The sequence below is a fragment of the Athene noctua genome, chromosome 1, assembly GCF_965140245.1.
Source record: "Athene noctua chromosome 1, bAthNoc1.hap1.1, whole genome shotgun sequence".
NCBI classification, from domain to species: Eukaryota; Metazoa; Chordata; class Aves; order Strigiformes; family Strigidae; genus Athene; species Athene noctua.
In genome coordinates, this window is record NC_134037.1 from 139,944,622 (window position 1) to 139,960,267 (window position 15,646).

Sequence of the window (15,646 nt, forward strand, 5' to 3'; positions counted from 1 at the left end):
CTGCTTTAGGGGGTTGTTCACTGTCTGACTCTCCTGCTCTCTTCATCACCTGTGATTTTTCGGAGTGTTTCTCCAGGGAGCCCTGGAGGGTGTCCTTCAGTACCTGTTCTTTTGGGGAACACTGCCCTGTTGGGCTTGCTTGGAGACATCCACCACATGGCTCTTTTTGGGGTGTTTCACCCTGTGGCTTTTTTCTTGATTTCTGCAATGCCTGGTGTATGTTGGAGTGCTTAATGGCACCATCGTGGAGCAGTGCTTCACTGCCTCGCTGTTTTGGAGCGCTTCCGCACCTGTCTTTTATTGGAGCTCTTCAACACGTGGCCCTGTAGTAGCCCTTCATCACCCTGCTGTCTGGAGCACTTCACTGTGTGTCTTTTCTGGAGCTGTCCACCTCGCAGCTTCTTTGGAGCGCTTCAGCGTTTGGCTTTTTCGGAGTGCTACACCCCCAGATTTTATTGCTGTGCCTCAGCGTGTTTTCTGTGATGCATGCTTTCTGTCTGTTACCTTCCATGTTTTTCTTTTGGAACCAGCAGATGAGCAGGTTGATGAGTTTACATGGGTTTTTTATGTTCCTTGGTGGTCTTTTGAGCTCAGGGGTGTCTTTTTCTGGGGACTGTGACCATCTTTGTGTCTTCTCTTCTGTCAGTTTTACCCAGTCCTGGTTTTGAGGGAGGTGACTTTGTGCTTTGAGCAGCTTCGTGCTCAGTGTTGGTTCTTATTATTCAGGAGTCCTGTGGTGGCTTTATATCAGGTTTTGTTCCTCCTTCTCTTGCTCTGGATGGTATTAGGAAGGTCACTTTGGAAGCTGCAGTGCTGCCCGTCTCATCGGTGGTTTGGGGACTGTTCCTGGCAACATGTGTTAGGGTGGAGTCTATAGAACAGGATCCTAACAGAGCGTAAGAGAGAAGAGGATCTCTGGTGAGTCCAAGGGAGTAGTTTCTTGTCTTGTCTCAATTCTGCTTGCTTCTGCTTAATGGTGTTGTTTTTTCAGCGCAGATGATATCCAGTGTTTTGAAAGGGGGTAGCCCAAGCACCCAGTGAGGGTCACAGCCCTGCCGACACAGGGAGCGAGGGAGAATTCAGACACCAGAAGTGATGGGTAAGTACCTAGGTGCCCGAGTGACAAAAGCTGGAGCATCTGTTGCTACTTTTTGGAGGCCCAGGAATCCTGGGAATATCTGTATGTCCCTGTCACCAAGGTAGCTGGTGTGAGGTGGTGCAGTTTCCAGGGCAGTGCAGTAGGCGTACGATGCTGTGCTGCAGAGGCAGCAGCTGGAGGGTGCTGTTGCCACAGGGAAGGCTGCCAGGCTCAGAAAAGAAGGAGCTCAGTTAAGTCCGAGCTGCTGAGTGAGTGAGTCAGTCTTCAGGGAAATTTCATGGCCTGGCTACTGTGACCCACTCTGGGGTCTTGCAGGCCATCCTCCTTTAGTAGAGGGGCAACGGTTGGAGTTTCTTTTCGTGCTCTTGCTTTATTAAAATACATACTTTATTTTCTCAGTGCCTGTTGCTGAGAATAACTGCTTTTTCTTAATCCTCTCTTAGCTGTTCAGGGTCACCATTTTGGTTTCTAGTTACACCTGGGGTTTTTTTGTTTTTCAGAGAGCCAGTGTGAAGGAGCAGGGACTGGATTTTACCTTCAGTTATCCCTGGAGGAGCTGCTGCAGAAGGAAACAAGCCTATGGTTTTGGGAGCTGTGCCACAGGAGGACAGCTGAGCTAGAATCCGGCATGATAGCACGACATTTTTGCTTTTGGCAATAAAAATTGGAGCAAGCCACAGCTGAGACTTGGTTATTCACTGCATGGTTATCTAAACCCTGCTAACAGCTCTCAGGAGGATGATACCTCACCCCCACCTACTGCTTATCCTTGACACATCCCACAGTTCCTGCGGGGTGAAGTCCTTATTGCTGCTGTGCCAGTGGAGCTAACAGCAGGCGGCTGATGGCTGTGGAGGTCTCGCTGCAGTTTTTAGTGCCTTCCAGTGTGTAAGAGCTTGTGCTGGAAGGGGCTGCTTCTCCTCTGCAACAGATGCTGCCTTCCAGCTTGTGCTTTTCTTTCTCTGTTTAAGCGTGGCTCTTGCAAGCAAAGCTTCAGGTAGCTGCGATCCATATTCAATTCCCTCACTACATGTTGCCAGTCAGTGTAAGTGTGAAGGCGTTTCTGCAGGGAGCAGCCGGGCAGGAGGCAGCAGGGTAGCCCCCACCTGACAGGAAGCCAAAGGAGCACCCATCTCTGGAGTACCCACTGGCACCCACGCTCCCTAGCCTGAATTGTGTGGGTGGGTACAAAACAGCCTTTCTGTTATTTTTAATTTTTCTGGCACAACTCACTGTAGGGAGCGTGGGGTCTGGCCCTCTCCCTCGGCTACTCTGGTTGGACTCTTCCCTGCTGCCTGAGGGAGCCACTCAGGTCAGGACCTGGCCAGCTGCACACTTCTGCACTTAAAGGGAGTTTTTAAGGGACTTCAAGAGTCTTCTAAATTCTCCATTTAAGTGTAGTCATGGGTGGCAGGCAGGCCCTGGCCAGTATAGGTACCCCTAGGTAATGTACCCCATTACTCCCTTGATGAAATCAGTTCTGTGGGCACAAAAATCCTCCATGGGGTTTCTGTCCCGATGCAAGGCCCTTGGGCTCGCTGCCTGGGCCCCTGGTTGCTGGAGCTCAATTTAGGAGCAGACGTTGGTCCCTGAAAGTGAAGCCCGTGACCATTTTTTGGTGTTTGGAGTTGGTGCAGACACAGGCTCAGGACTTGCTTGGCTAGTCTGATCAGGGAACAGGAGACCGCCACCCTTCCTGGGTAGGAATCCCTCTCTTTCTGGGGATGCTGCTCACAACAAATGCAGTTGAGGGCAAAGCACAGCTTTTTCTCCTGCCCTATCCAGTCATTCAGGCTGAAACACTGCTTTGCTGCTGAGAAGACCCCAAAATGTCAAAATACAGCAATGTTGCGGACCCCAAAACCTAAATCCACAAAAGGGGCTGTGGCAGCTGCTGCTTTACTGCCCTTCTCAGGGACAGGGACGTGGTGATGTCTGAGAACACTGGGCAGGCCAGACCAGAAGAGGTCTCTTGGAGCTCTCAAAGTGATTTTCAGAAATGTAAAGCGATTCTTTCCCCGGTTTTTGCTTGGCACTATATTGCTTGGTGGGGGATGAGCTTTTTATTTTTTTCATAACTCAGCCTGAGGTAGATTTCCAGGTGTGGAAAATTGTCATTTGTGTGGCTTTGTTGCAGCAGGAAAAGTCTAGGAAAAATAGGTGAAAGGAATATCAGGGCACTCTAATAACAGGCAGTATTGCTAGCTAATCTCCAATAACTAGTGCAGGTTTCAGGAGATAAATATGGGTGCAGTTTCAGAAGAAACCCAGAGATTTCAAGAGAAACTCCAAGGTTAAGCCTCTTGATGATGGAATACTGCAACTCTCTGGTCCTTTAAATTTCTTTGGCATGCTGGGAAACAAATGGATTTAGTACTTACCCTTATTCTAAACTGTCATTTTGAAGAATGCTTTCAGTAATTGTTTTGCCTAACAGAGGAAATGTTGATACCCTTTCCAACGTGTATATTTTGAGAGCAGCTAATGATAAGAGGATTTGAGCACTTTAATGGATTTGAATATCCTTTTGGATTAAACTTAATTGGTCGGCCCGGTAGTTTAGCAGAAATGGGAGAATTGACATTAGTCACTTGAGTAGGAAAACTGTGGCTAAGGGGAAAATCTAAAACATAGTTCACAATGTTAATATTTACTCCATGTTTACTGTTTTATTAGCAGGATTTGTTTCTCACTTTAAGTACACAAATAGACAAATGATTTACAAAAGCCAATTACTCCAAAAGTACTTTAAAACAGGAAGTATTTGTCATCACGATAGAAAAGACTTTATTTCAGTACACAAAAGTCCATGATATCTTGTGTGTAGTTTAAACGAGTAGGTATTACTGCTACTGTCACCTGCTTTATCACAGTTATCAGTTAAGATACACCCATCCTGGAGTTGCATAAAATCAGAATAGTAAAAACAGCTCTGGGGGAAGCAATGCACAGTTCATCTTGAGTTGTTGCCCCACCTTTGACCAGACAATGAGCTACTCAACCACTGACTGGCTTGTGGAAGCCTAGAGTCTGTCTCCATTGGTTGCAGAAAGACAGATCATCTCCAGATCTCTATGCTATTTTGGCCCTGCTTGTACTTTATTTTGAAGTTGTACGCAGGCTTGGTAAAATGTCTAGATCTGGTTCAGCAGGGTGTTTTTCTTCCCACTAGCATGCTATAGTTTTGTATGGGTCCCTCTGCAAACCAAGTCGAAACGCAAGTTGAAACCCATGAAATACCATCTGAACATAAGAAAACCCTTCTTTACTGCAAGGACTGTTGAGCACTGGCACAGTGGTCCGGGGAGGCTGTGGAGTCTCCATCCCTGGAGTCAGTCAAAGCCCAGCTGGACACAATCCTGGGCAACCTCTTCTAGCTGACCCTGCTTGAGCAGAGGGGTGCACTAGGCAATCTGGAGTTGCTGTTCTCCACCTCTGTGATTTTGTGATTGATTCTTTGAAGAGCTCAGCGAATCAAGGCAGCAGAAGTTGGCCATAGCCTGGAGGTGAGAGAAGGTAACAGATCCCTTTAAGGTGTAGCTGTGCCATTTCCAAATACGTAATAAACAGAGTTAACACTCTACATAAAACTACAGAGTGGAATGTTGATGAAATATTTTTAAGCAAGGTGTCACAGGAAGAGATGAGGTTTTCACTAGACTGTGAAGCAGTATTTACCTTTGTAGAGAATGTGCCTTTCATAAGAGCATGCTGCACATTGGATCATAGAAAGCTGGTGGTCTGTAGACTTGGAGGAGCTTCATCATGAGGGGTAAACTGAGAGGATAAAGAGTGACATGAAGCAAAATGGGCTTTTTTTTGCCTTCCTTCCTCTTATGAGCAGAAGGAAAAGGACACCAAATAGCTTAAAGGTACAAATTATAAGCTCCAAGGGGTTAAGAGATTTCTCTTCAGAAGAAACAAAGAGGCATCATTGCTAGGATCAGCAATCAACTCTTACATCATTGTAATATACTTTAATGCATTCATAGATTATTTTTTTTTTGTTCATCTTAAATTTTAAACAACTGTAAAATGAGTACCTACCTCCCAGATTTACAGATGGGTGAACTGAAGCACAGCATCAGTCTGAGTTATGGTGTTATTATACAGCAGTCCAGTGAAAAGAGTTCTGGTGGAAATACATCGTAGGCTGCTTTTAGAGGGCTCTCACCAGTGGTGGGTATTCCCACAGACAAGGGAGAAGCTTCTGAGAAGGCATTATTTCCTCTTTAGCCCCTCTCCGAAATATGTGAGCTTCAAACTGCAGAAAATTTATTTCAGTTTGATGCAGTCTACCTCCTCTGTGACTGGCATTGCACTTGTTCTCAGGTCGAAATCAGTGCTAGATTTGCTTCCATTATATGTCGATCTCCATCTCAGTAACATGATCTTCTTGAAATACTTCATGGTGTTATTTTTTACAGTTACAAAACACATGGCATTTATCATGCTGTTACTCATAGCAATGCATTCAACTATATAAAAAGCAGTAAGATAATGCTTCTCTTTCACGAAGATGGTGGGGAAAAAGTCACGGACAATTGTGAAGCCGTAGAAGGGTGCCCAGCAGAGAACGTAGGCAGTCAGGATGCACATCAGTACCATAAGAGTTTTTCTTCTGCATCGAAGCCTCTTTCTGATCTGTTCTGTCTGAAATGCTGGTACGGTTTTAAACCAGAGCTCCCGCAATATTCTGGCATAACACAAGGTCATCACAATGACAGGGGCAACAAATTCAATGCCAAAGATAAAGAGGAAGTATGATTTGTAGGACATCTGCTGGTCAGCTGGCCAAATCTGACCACAGAATATTTTCTCCTGGTTTTTCACTATAAATAACACCGTTTCAGTAGCAAAATACGCAGATGGAATAGCTACAAGTATGGAGACAATCCAGACCAAGGCGATTAGGAAGGTTGCTGTTTGATAATTCATGCGTGGTTTCAGTGGGTGAACAATGGCCAGATACCTGGAACAGACAAATACATCCAAAATGAAGTCTGAAGACACTTAGTCAGAACACAATTCCAAATACAAGTGGACAGAATTGGGCAGAAGGGAATTGCTGTCATTCATAAAAGAGAGAGCCTGGCCAACTTGTCTGTGAGGAGAGTTCAGAAAATTTTCCAAAGTAACAGCCTAGAGCTGAGTTCCTAAATCTGGGCAGAAACTCTGGAGCAAGGGGCTGAAGGGTTTGTTAGGAGGGTGGGTACTTGGCAGTCTGAAAATCTGAGCATGCATTAGGGTGTCTGAGGATCGTTTTAAGACCTCAGTCCAACTCCCTCCCGTTTACAAGATTGAACTGAAAAAGTTGCAATTTTGCGTCGTAAGCTTGTTAACACAGATGACATGTCTGGGAGTTACGGAAAGACTGGAAGAGGAGAAAGAGAGGGAGCTTTCCTATTACTGACAAATGTGTTTGCAGGACCTAGCACAACACACGGTGTCGTATCGAGGACGTGCCGTGACGCAGCATCTGGAAATTCTTTGGTGGGCAGCACGTGTTCAAATGAGAGTTTGAAACGTGCAGTAATATACACCTGGTCAGGTGCAGGTAAAAAGACAAACACATAGAAACACGAAAAGGTTTTCCCTAGGCAGAGAACTACTTTTTACCAAGAGATCAAATATATGTAACAGTGTTTTTATTATTTTCTTGGCTATTCCATGGGTGCGAAGAGCCAAAGCTGATGCTAATGAACAGTTACAGGTGAGCATGCTTTCAAGCCACCAACAAAGGACTGTGTCTCCATTTTCCGCCCATGCAGATTTCTGTTTAGTCTGCTGGAGGCGACTATTGCTAATTAACCTTAAATATGCTTTGTTAAGGCCAAACCATAAAACTTGAGTTAGGTATTTGCACTCTTTATGACTGTAAAGCTGTGGGTGCACTGAAGTGTTTCATAAAGGACTGAGGAGAAATAAAAGTATATTACTTTCAAGATCCATCAATTTTCCTTAATTCGGTTCAGAAGGGGGGGAGGACCAAATGGAATTCACTCTGATGAATTTTTTGTTTGGTTGGAATTTGAGGAGGTTTATTTTTTAAGACGCTATAGATGTAAGAAGGACTTATGTTAGAGTACGCTGTCCCGAAAGATTAGGATACTTGTGCTAAAAGGAGATTTTTATCCGAGGCACTTCAGACATCCCAATACAATTGTGTTTAACACAAAGAATTGTTTCAGTGGAATTTCTTTTTCATTCAGAGGCTTTTCTATCTGTATATATTCTATACATAGATAGCATCCACAGGACCTATTAATTCTAAAATAAGCTGGAAGGCCAGTGGTGCTTTCTGTCAGCCAGATCTTGGAAGCAGATGAATTGTTCATCGCTCTTAATGGTGCAGGCTAGATGTTAAGGGACAGCAGAATGAGTCAGCCTCATTGTGGAGCTGATAAATGTTTTTAGATTGGGCCCTGTGGAAACAAGGTTGAGGGACAATGTATGTGTATGCATTCATAAGTATGCATATCTGCTCAGCAGGACATTTGGCTGGATGGGCTAAATCTCTGCAAGAGAGTCGAGGGAGGTTTTGTGGTGGATTTCCTGACTGTCCTTGCTTACCACACTTGGGATGTTACTGTGGAGTGGTCCTGGAGCACATGAGCTGAGTTTGGATGAAACTGCCCTGGAGGATGTACTCAAAAGTACCAGGTGCCCATGGGCATTCAGTCCAGCTGACCCAGCTAAAGCTAAATCCCCCAAAATATTTACAGCATGAATGTTGTACCCTTAGCACCAACTGTTGCTCTTCAGGTCCTCTCCTTTCACATTGCATTGTTTTCTAGTGTAGATGTGGCCTTAAATATGTGAAGCTCCTACGTTTCATGTGAATAGACAGCAATGAAGATGAAAGAGAGCCCTACCAGAGGCAAGTCCTGTGGGACAGGCTTACTCTCTCTACACAGGTGAGCCCTTTTAAATGATCTAAACACGAAAAGACTTTTGTTAAGAGCCTGTTATTTTTAGAGACCAAAGTCAACAACACACATGACACAGCCAATGTGGAATGGTTGATTATTAAATGATCAGCATTTCTCTCTGTTTACCAAGTCAGAAGCTCACAATAAATAAATAAAAAAATAAAAATAAAAAAAAAAAAGGCAGTGGAACTAAACCTGTGTGTTCTTATAACAGACTTCAGTGATGATTCATTTCCAGATTTGTTTATAAAGATACTTGGGGAGATATGTTAGCAATCTTGTGATTTCTTAGCAGGTGCAAGGGCTCAATGACCCATGTTACTTCATCAGCCTGTGATGCACTAGCAGGGGTTTCCAGGAAAAGTTTTTAGAAGTTGAAAAGGATAATTAATAGAAAATGTTAATGCATACACGATAGTGTTTAGAAGCTTAACCCTGAATCCTCAGTTGCTGTTCAAAGGCTCTTTTGTTAGATGCTTGTTAAGAATTTGTTTCATAGGAGCTGATTGTCCTTTCCCTCACACCAGGCCAAACATATCTGGACTTCCCCAGAGTCTTTCCACAGACGTGTGTTGACGTCAACGACAGCAAAATCAGCAGCGCACAAGCTGTATCTGTACAACTATCAGCAGCGTTAACTACTCCTGAGCTGTCTTTTGAATCAGGTACCAGAAACTATGCATTAAACTAGAGCATAAAATGGCACATGAGAGAAATTGGGAAAAGAGGGAAGGAGGGGTGGGAATCATACAGTGTGTATATGCAGAGGGTATACAGAGATGTGTATTGTGTTTGTGCACAAAATGTGACTTGTTTTCATGGCCTTTCTGTAAAGAGTTTACTCTGTGGGTCTCTGCCTTTCTGTGAGTCCGTCATGTCAGGTTTATGTCAGCATGAAGCTGATCCTCAGCGCCTGGTCCGTCAGAGTCCGCGGTGCACGAGGCTGAGAGGAGTCATAAGAAAGTATACAATTAAATTATATTGTTAAAATTCCTGGAGTGAGAGGCAGGCATAGAAATATCTCAGGACTGCAGCATGAGGCAGATAGTATCGCAGGTGGGAATCATTATGTTCTGCTTGCCCCCTTATGAAGGCTGTAGGAAAATCTCTGCCAAACTGGGTTGGTGTAGCATTTTATCATTTTCTGGACAGTGCTATAGACACGGGTGCCATAACGACTGGTGGGTCCTTCCTGGCTTGCCACTGTGCCATCCTCAGAGAGGTGTGTAAAGAGAGAGGAGAATATGAGAGTATTTTAATGGAGAGGAGAGTGCTGGCCACACTCACCAAGCACCCACTTCTGTGTTGGAGCATCCAGCTAAGACCTCGGTACTGTGAAATGGTTAATTTAATGACTGTTGGGTTTTCTCAGTTCAGCACAACAGAGAATAAGGACTCTGTTTTGCAAGGCAGAGAGAAGTCTTATATTTTACTCTCTTGTATACCAGAATGAAAACTGGGGAAAACATCATAGAGGGAGAAACACACACCCTGTAAGGCACTAATCCTGTTGGAAACTCACCTGTCAAATTCTGTATCACCAGTCAACTATTTCTTTTGCTGAAGAGTATTTACTTCAGTGTTTATAGAAAACGTTAGAATCCGAAAAGCTGTGTGGGCCAGTAGTGAAGGTTCCTTAGAGATGTATGGTTTGGATCAGGATTATATAGTGCTGATAACACCCTCAAATCTGGGTGTTTCTGCTTTGTCTATCTTTCTCCTCTGTCTCTTATTTCATAAATCCTCTCCTAGACTTGAATCAAGCATATTTTTGTGAGGGGAAAAAAAGTGGTTTTAAGAAATCAACTTTCTTTTCACCCAAAAAGTTCAATCAAGGAATTTCCACTGAGTTTTCTCTGAGGTAATGTCATGACATTGTGTGATTCAATTTTTAGGAAACAAGATACCCAGGTCTGTGTAGTACGTACCTGGGCCATCCGCAAATCCTGCAGAGCAGCTGAGCATGTTAGAAACCTAGAAATCTGGACAGCCAACCTCAGCAGCCTGGCATTTGGTGGCATCTGCCATGCAGACATAGCGCCCCACTTAGCTGTCAACAGCTATAGCCAGGAGAGCATTGGTAGAAACATAGAGGGAGACGGTCTGCAGGTAGTTGACTGAGGCACAGAGGATGTGTCCGTGCTCCCAGGAGAGCTGCCACACCACGTAGTAGTCCATCTCGAAGGGGCAGCACGCAATGGCCACCATGAAGTCTGAGATGGCCAGGTTGGCAATCAGCAGGTTGGTGAGATTTCGCAGCTTCTTGTAGCAGGCGAGAGCAGCAATGAAGATGAAGTTGCCGATGCCACAGACCAGCACGATGCCAACCAGAACCACCCCGATGACAATCTTGGCTGCAAAGAAAGTGCGGGTTTTGGTCATGTCATCTTCACTGTCCAGCGGCAGGTTGTAATCGCTCTAACTGAAATTGAAAGGGAAGGAGAAGTTTCGCAAAGAGGTTAAATCCCCGTCGTGGAGATTGTAGATTGCAGCAAAGTTGAGGCTGACAGTAGCATTTGGGTTCTGTTCAGTTTGCTCCATGGCCGTGTGTGTCTCCTATTGACACGCGTGGCTTGGCTGGTCCTTGGTTTTGTGTTAGAATTACCCAGGGTGGCAGGGCACAACGGTGGCAGGTGAGAGACCTCATCCAAAGTTTCCTTCTGAGCAGTGAGTCACCTTGTCTTTGTCCCCATAAGATTACAGAGCAAGAGCCTCATTTATCTCCTTCTGTGGAACAAAAAGAGGAGGATATTTCCTGAGAGGAAATTAGAGCAAAAAGACTGCCCTTGAGGGAAAGCAGTAGCCACCTTACTGCCCCACAGCTCTATCGCTGGCTGTGCACAGTGGGAAGAAATACCCTGTGAGGCAACGCTTGTGTTATCATAAAATCCCTTGAGTTGCCTAATACACTGGTTCTAGCCAGCACTTTTATTTACCGATGGTGAAATTTTGTTTTCAGCACACAGTGAAATGACAATATAGGAGGAGTGTAAAATCTAGTTGAAACCTCCACCGGCCTTCAAGCCCACAGTGCTGTCATCCCTGTGCAAGGTAAAAAAACTGAAATGAGATGGCAGCTCGATTTGCTGAAAAGTATCTGATGTGCCTTTTGGACAAAGTTTTTGCTTCATTCTAGATGTCTCGGAGTGATGTGGTAGGTGAGAATGAAAATAGAATTGATGTCCTGGCTTCTAAATAGATTTCTTAATTAAGTAAGAGTTGCCAAGACCCAAGGAAATAGTGAAGGCAGCAGTTCCTTTGACAGCCATCAGTTGAGTAGGGGGACCAAATCTTCAGCCAGCATAATCTATTATTGCTTCTCTCAAACCAGTGAAGCTCTGCCAATTTGCACAGACAAGATTTTGTCCCACGAACCACCTTGTAGGGCTTTGCTGTGAAGGCAAATCTGCCATTCACAAGGAGAGTGGATCCATAGACAGACTCTTGAAGTGAGAGGGAAAATCTTCCTTAAGCAAGACAAAATGCCTTGAATTTTTGAAGACAGGGAGGAGCAGGCTCCCTGCTTTGTGCTGCCAGCTGTACCAGATGTTAAAAATCTATTTATCTTCCACACTGAGGAAAAAAATCTGATCTTCTCCCTAATTTTGCCTCTACTCTGTATCAAAATGCTGAAGGGTCTGTCTTGCATCTTCCTATGCCACACCTGGGAATCCTCACAGCAGACTCCCAGCTGTCAGGACAGTCCCACCACACCCCAAAAGAGTATCGGGGAGCATTAAAGCTTTCTCTGCTTTGAGACAGTAGGTCTTTGGGGTGTCAAATGCTACTGACCAATATCCGTCATTGCTACAAAGGACAATCTGCACAGTGGAGCTGTTGCCCCCTTCTTTCCCTGGAACCACCCTCGGCTTATGTACCAACACTTAATGCATTTCTGAGAGAAACTCTCTTGTACAACTTATGTCCCCACGTTGCTTTTCAGACTGAGAGTTGCAGAATAACAGAAAGCCAAAGCTTGAAACTAAATATAATAACAGCTCAAACAATTGACTGCTTTACAAGGCAGCCCCAGGGCAGCCTGGAAATGTGAACGTTCATTTAAGAGAAGTACTAAATAAATACTTGGGTGAAAAATCTGTATGTTGGTCAAAGCAAGGTGCAGTATCTGTTTCATCAGGTTTCCCTGCAAAATACCAAGAGAGCACTTTAAAGTAAATACAGACAACACAACCATCCACAAACTGACAAAACACCATCAGCTAACTGTTCCTGCAGTTGCTCTCATCTTCTTGGAGGTGTCAGGCACCCTGGGAATAGCCTCCAGGTTTCTCCCCTGGAAAAAAAGTGCTGCTGTCACTGGAGCAGAGAGGATGGCTGAAAGCAGCCAGAGGACTTCACTGAATGACCACTTCTCTCCCAAGCAGGTTTGCCCTGCTGCTCAGGGGAGGATGGCTCCGCTGCCTCTGTGCCTGCATCTAAAGCCTTTTCTTAGTGGGAGGCACCTTGAAGCTGTCCGTGCATTTCTGATTTTAAAGAGGCAGTGCAATACGCAGACAATAGAGCACAGCCCTTCTTTCTGCTTTAAACCCCCTGAATACATCGAATTGGCAGAGTGGCTTTGTTACCAAGTCTGAGCCTGGAAGGTGTAAAACCCTGATCTGCACTTGGTCTTTGAGTTCTGTCTGTGTTGGGCAGCGGCTACATACACCTGAGGTGACACAGAAGCAAAATACAAACCTGCCAGTGGCGACGAGAGGGAGGAAGGAGGGCGAACTACTTTCCCAGGGACCTTTGTGGATCTCTCCCTGGCTATTGTCTTTAGGACTGCAGCTGCGTCAGCTCTTGCAGAAAGAGGGTCAAACGTTGAATAGCCATAAATCAGAGGACCCCTGACAGCTTTCCTTGCCCTCTCAGGGAATTACTCAGAGTGGAAAAGTGGCAGTGAATCCTTAAGGACTTGGTGTCCTTGCTAATGCTGCCTTCTCATTGCCCTGAAGCACTTGCACTCAGGGAGCAGTGCTCTTGCTTCCCAATCCTCCAGAAGGAAAGGAAACGCACAGCAGAGTCCCCGTCCTCTCCGGCACCTCCAGTCTCATTCACATTAGCTGACATTTTCCAAGATGCAGTAGTCCCTGGCGGATGAGACCGTAGGAGTCTGTAGAAGGTCAGGAAGAGTCTAGAAGGTTTGCAAAATACTTAAAATATGTGCCTTACGATGCACACTCACATGACTCACCTTTCATGAGCTAATGGGCACTTATCTCTGGAAGAAGGAGATAAGGAAAGAAATCTGTTAATGTGAAGTATGTCTGGGGTAGAAGGGCCATTCATGTGAAAATTTCTTCCAGAAAATTTGTGGAAGGCCAGAGAGTCCTCACTGTCTGGAGCCAGCAGACAGCATGAAGAATTTCACAGCACTCACTTTGCTTGACTTTATTTTTAACCGTCAGTATAGAAGGTGAAAAGCCATTAAGAAATTTTTAATATCCTGAAAGGGTGCAGTCAGATGAACAACAAGGAAATCAGATACAGTCTGTTTGTTGAATTCTGACACAAAAAATGTAAGTATAGGGAGAGGCAAAGTGAACTTACAGTGTACATCAGAATCACATCTAAAAGATCCCTAAAATGGGCCACATAAACCTCCAGTGTCCCTTAAGAAAAGCTAGTTCTCTGAAGAGAGCTGTTGCAAGCTTTACATTAGGAACGTGCATGATCTCTTCTAGACTTTGTTCAGCTGTCTCACGTTATCTAGTGAGTTAATCAAGCAACGTGATATCCAAATATTTATATTCCTTTAGGCCAAAACCTCAGCTGCTGCAGAGCTGCCTATCCCCACTGACTCAAGGCAAGTTGGCATTGGAGCCCTGAGAACTCCAGCCTCTCTGGATCTGCACTTCATGCTCGGTACGTAGCTTCTCTACAGCAGTTGTTCATCGACTGTGCTCCAAGTAACTGTGCTATATGTGTCAAGCTGTTTCTCAGAAAATACTGGTAGTATTGTGAAATGGTGTGATTTGCATGTGCTGTGAAAGGCAGTGCTTTGTAGTTGTTGAGTAGAAGTTGTTGAATAGTCAGTGAATCCAGTGGTCCTGAGAGCTGCTCTTACAGCCAGAGGCAGGGTGAAAGTGAAAAGGTGGGTTTGGAGCCTCAGTACCTCTCCTGGTAACCTGCCCTGCTACAACAAGGGCTCGGGCAGTAGCGGGAGGACTCTAAAGCCATCAGGTGTATGCTGGAGGATTTCCCAGCTGCAGACACTGTGTAAGAAGTCCCAAAGTGACTTTTTTCAAAAACTGTAGTCTCTCGTGACTTCCGATGTAGATGTGCTGAAGGAGCAGCTCCCTGGGGTGGCCAGGCTGCGGTACGGCCCAGGCATTCGTCTTTCTGTGCACAGCTGGGATTTTCCTTGTCCCAGCATTGCCCAGCCCAGGGGCTTTGCAACCTGTGGGTCTCCTCTTCCTGGGAACAGGACACCAGGAGGCTTGCAGAGACTGACAGAGCCTTCCCTGCAGCCTGTATGTGACATCCATTTATTGAATTACTCTCCGTTGTGTTGCATTTCAAAGTACCCATTATTTTGTAGAGAGCACCCGATTCTGGTGTTGAATTGCTGCATAGGACATGGTTTGATAGCGTTGACTGGTGGTTCCCCAACGGTGTCACATTTAGCACAGCATCACAATTCATTTCCCGAGACCATTGTTACCAGTTTGACGAATTCAGGCTGAGAAAAAAAAGTTGATGATGAAAACTATCTTATAAACAAATTGTATTCCTGTTTGTTTGGGGGTTTTTTGTTAATATGCTCACAGTTTGAACAGAGAAGTTATTTAGAGGGTAAATGATGCAAAAAAGGTTGCAATGTAAAGTACTTGTTTAGAGACTTTCAAATAATGAATTTCTAAACCTAGCATTTAGCCTGGGAACAGACTTAAGGACTCTGGCCTTTCATTTCAAAACAGCAAATTCACCAGCTACTGTCTAATTTTTCCTAATTGCTAAATAAATTGGACTCTGAGCGAGGTATTTAATCCTAGGGGACTTACATCAGCTTTGCTTAAAGGATAGCTGGAGTTTTACGGAGGTTACTGATACAAATCAGTTGGTGAAAAGTGACAAAAGCATCAGACATCCTGTGATTTTCTGGAAAAACAAACAAAAGGTAGCAGCAGACATGGGTTGCAACCATGTGTATTTCTATTCAGCATTTCAACCAGACGTTCAGCTCACGGGCTTTACGCAATCTAAGAGTGTCTAACTTGGCATTAATGTTCCAGAGGACACTGGACCTGCTTACAGGAAGAGTCAGGTATATTTGTCCAGTACATGAAAAGATGCCTTGTGGAACTAGAGGAAAGTGACTTTTGGATGTAGTGTGGCAAAAGTGTGCACACAGGAGCAATCCCACCATACTCAGCTGTTCCAGTGGTGTCTTGGGCTGTGGAAAAGTCCTGTGAAGGAGAGAGCAGAGAGGCGTTTGACTTATTAATGGATTGTATCATCATGTTACTTTTCTCTTACCACATTTTCTGCTTCCTTACTGAGTGTATCACTTCTTGGCTTGGGAAAAGGGGCAAAGCATCTGAAGGAGCAGCAGAGCAGGCTGTCAGCAACCATAGTGACACTCTGCAAAGATGGTTGTCAGCACTGTTGG

The 15,646-nt window shown here is 44.8% G+C and overlaps 2 pseudogenes; one reads left to right on the plus strand and one right to left on the minus strand.

The window, feature by feature from the left end:
* LOC141957995 (ATPase family AAA domain-containing protein 2-like) overlaps positions 1 to 15,646 on the plus strand; it is a 130,907-nt pseudogene that overhangs the window by 96,619 nt on the left and 18,642 nt on the right.
* Positions 5,375 to 10,572, minus strand: LOC141971147 (prokineticin receptor 2-like; annotated as a pseudogene).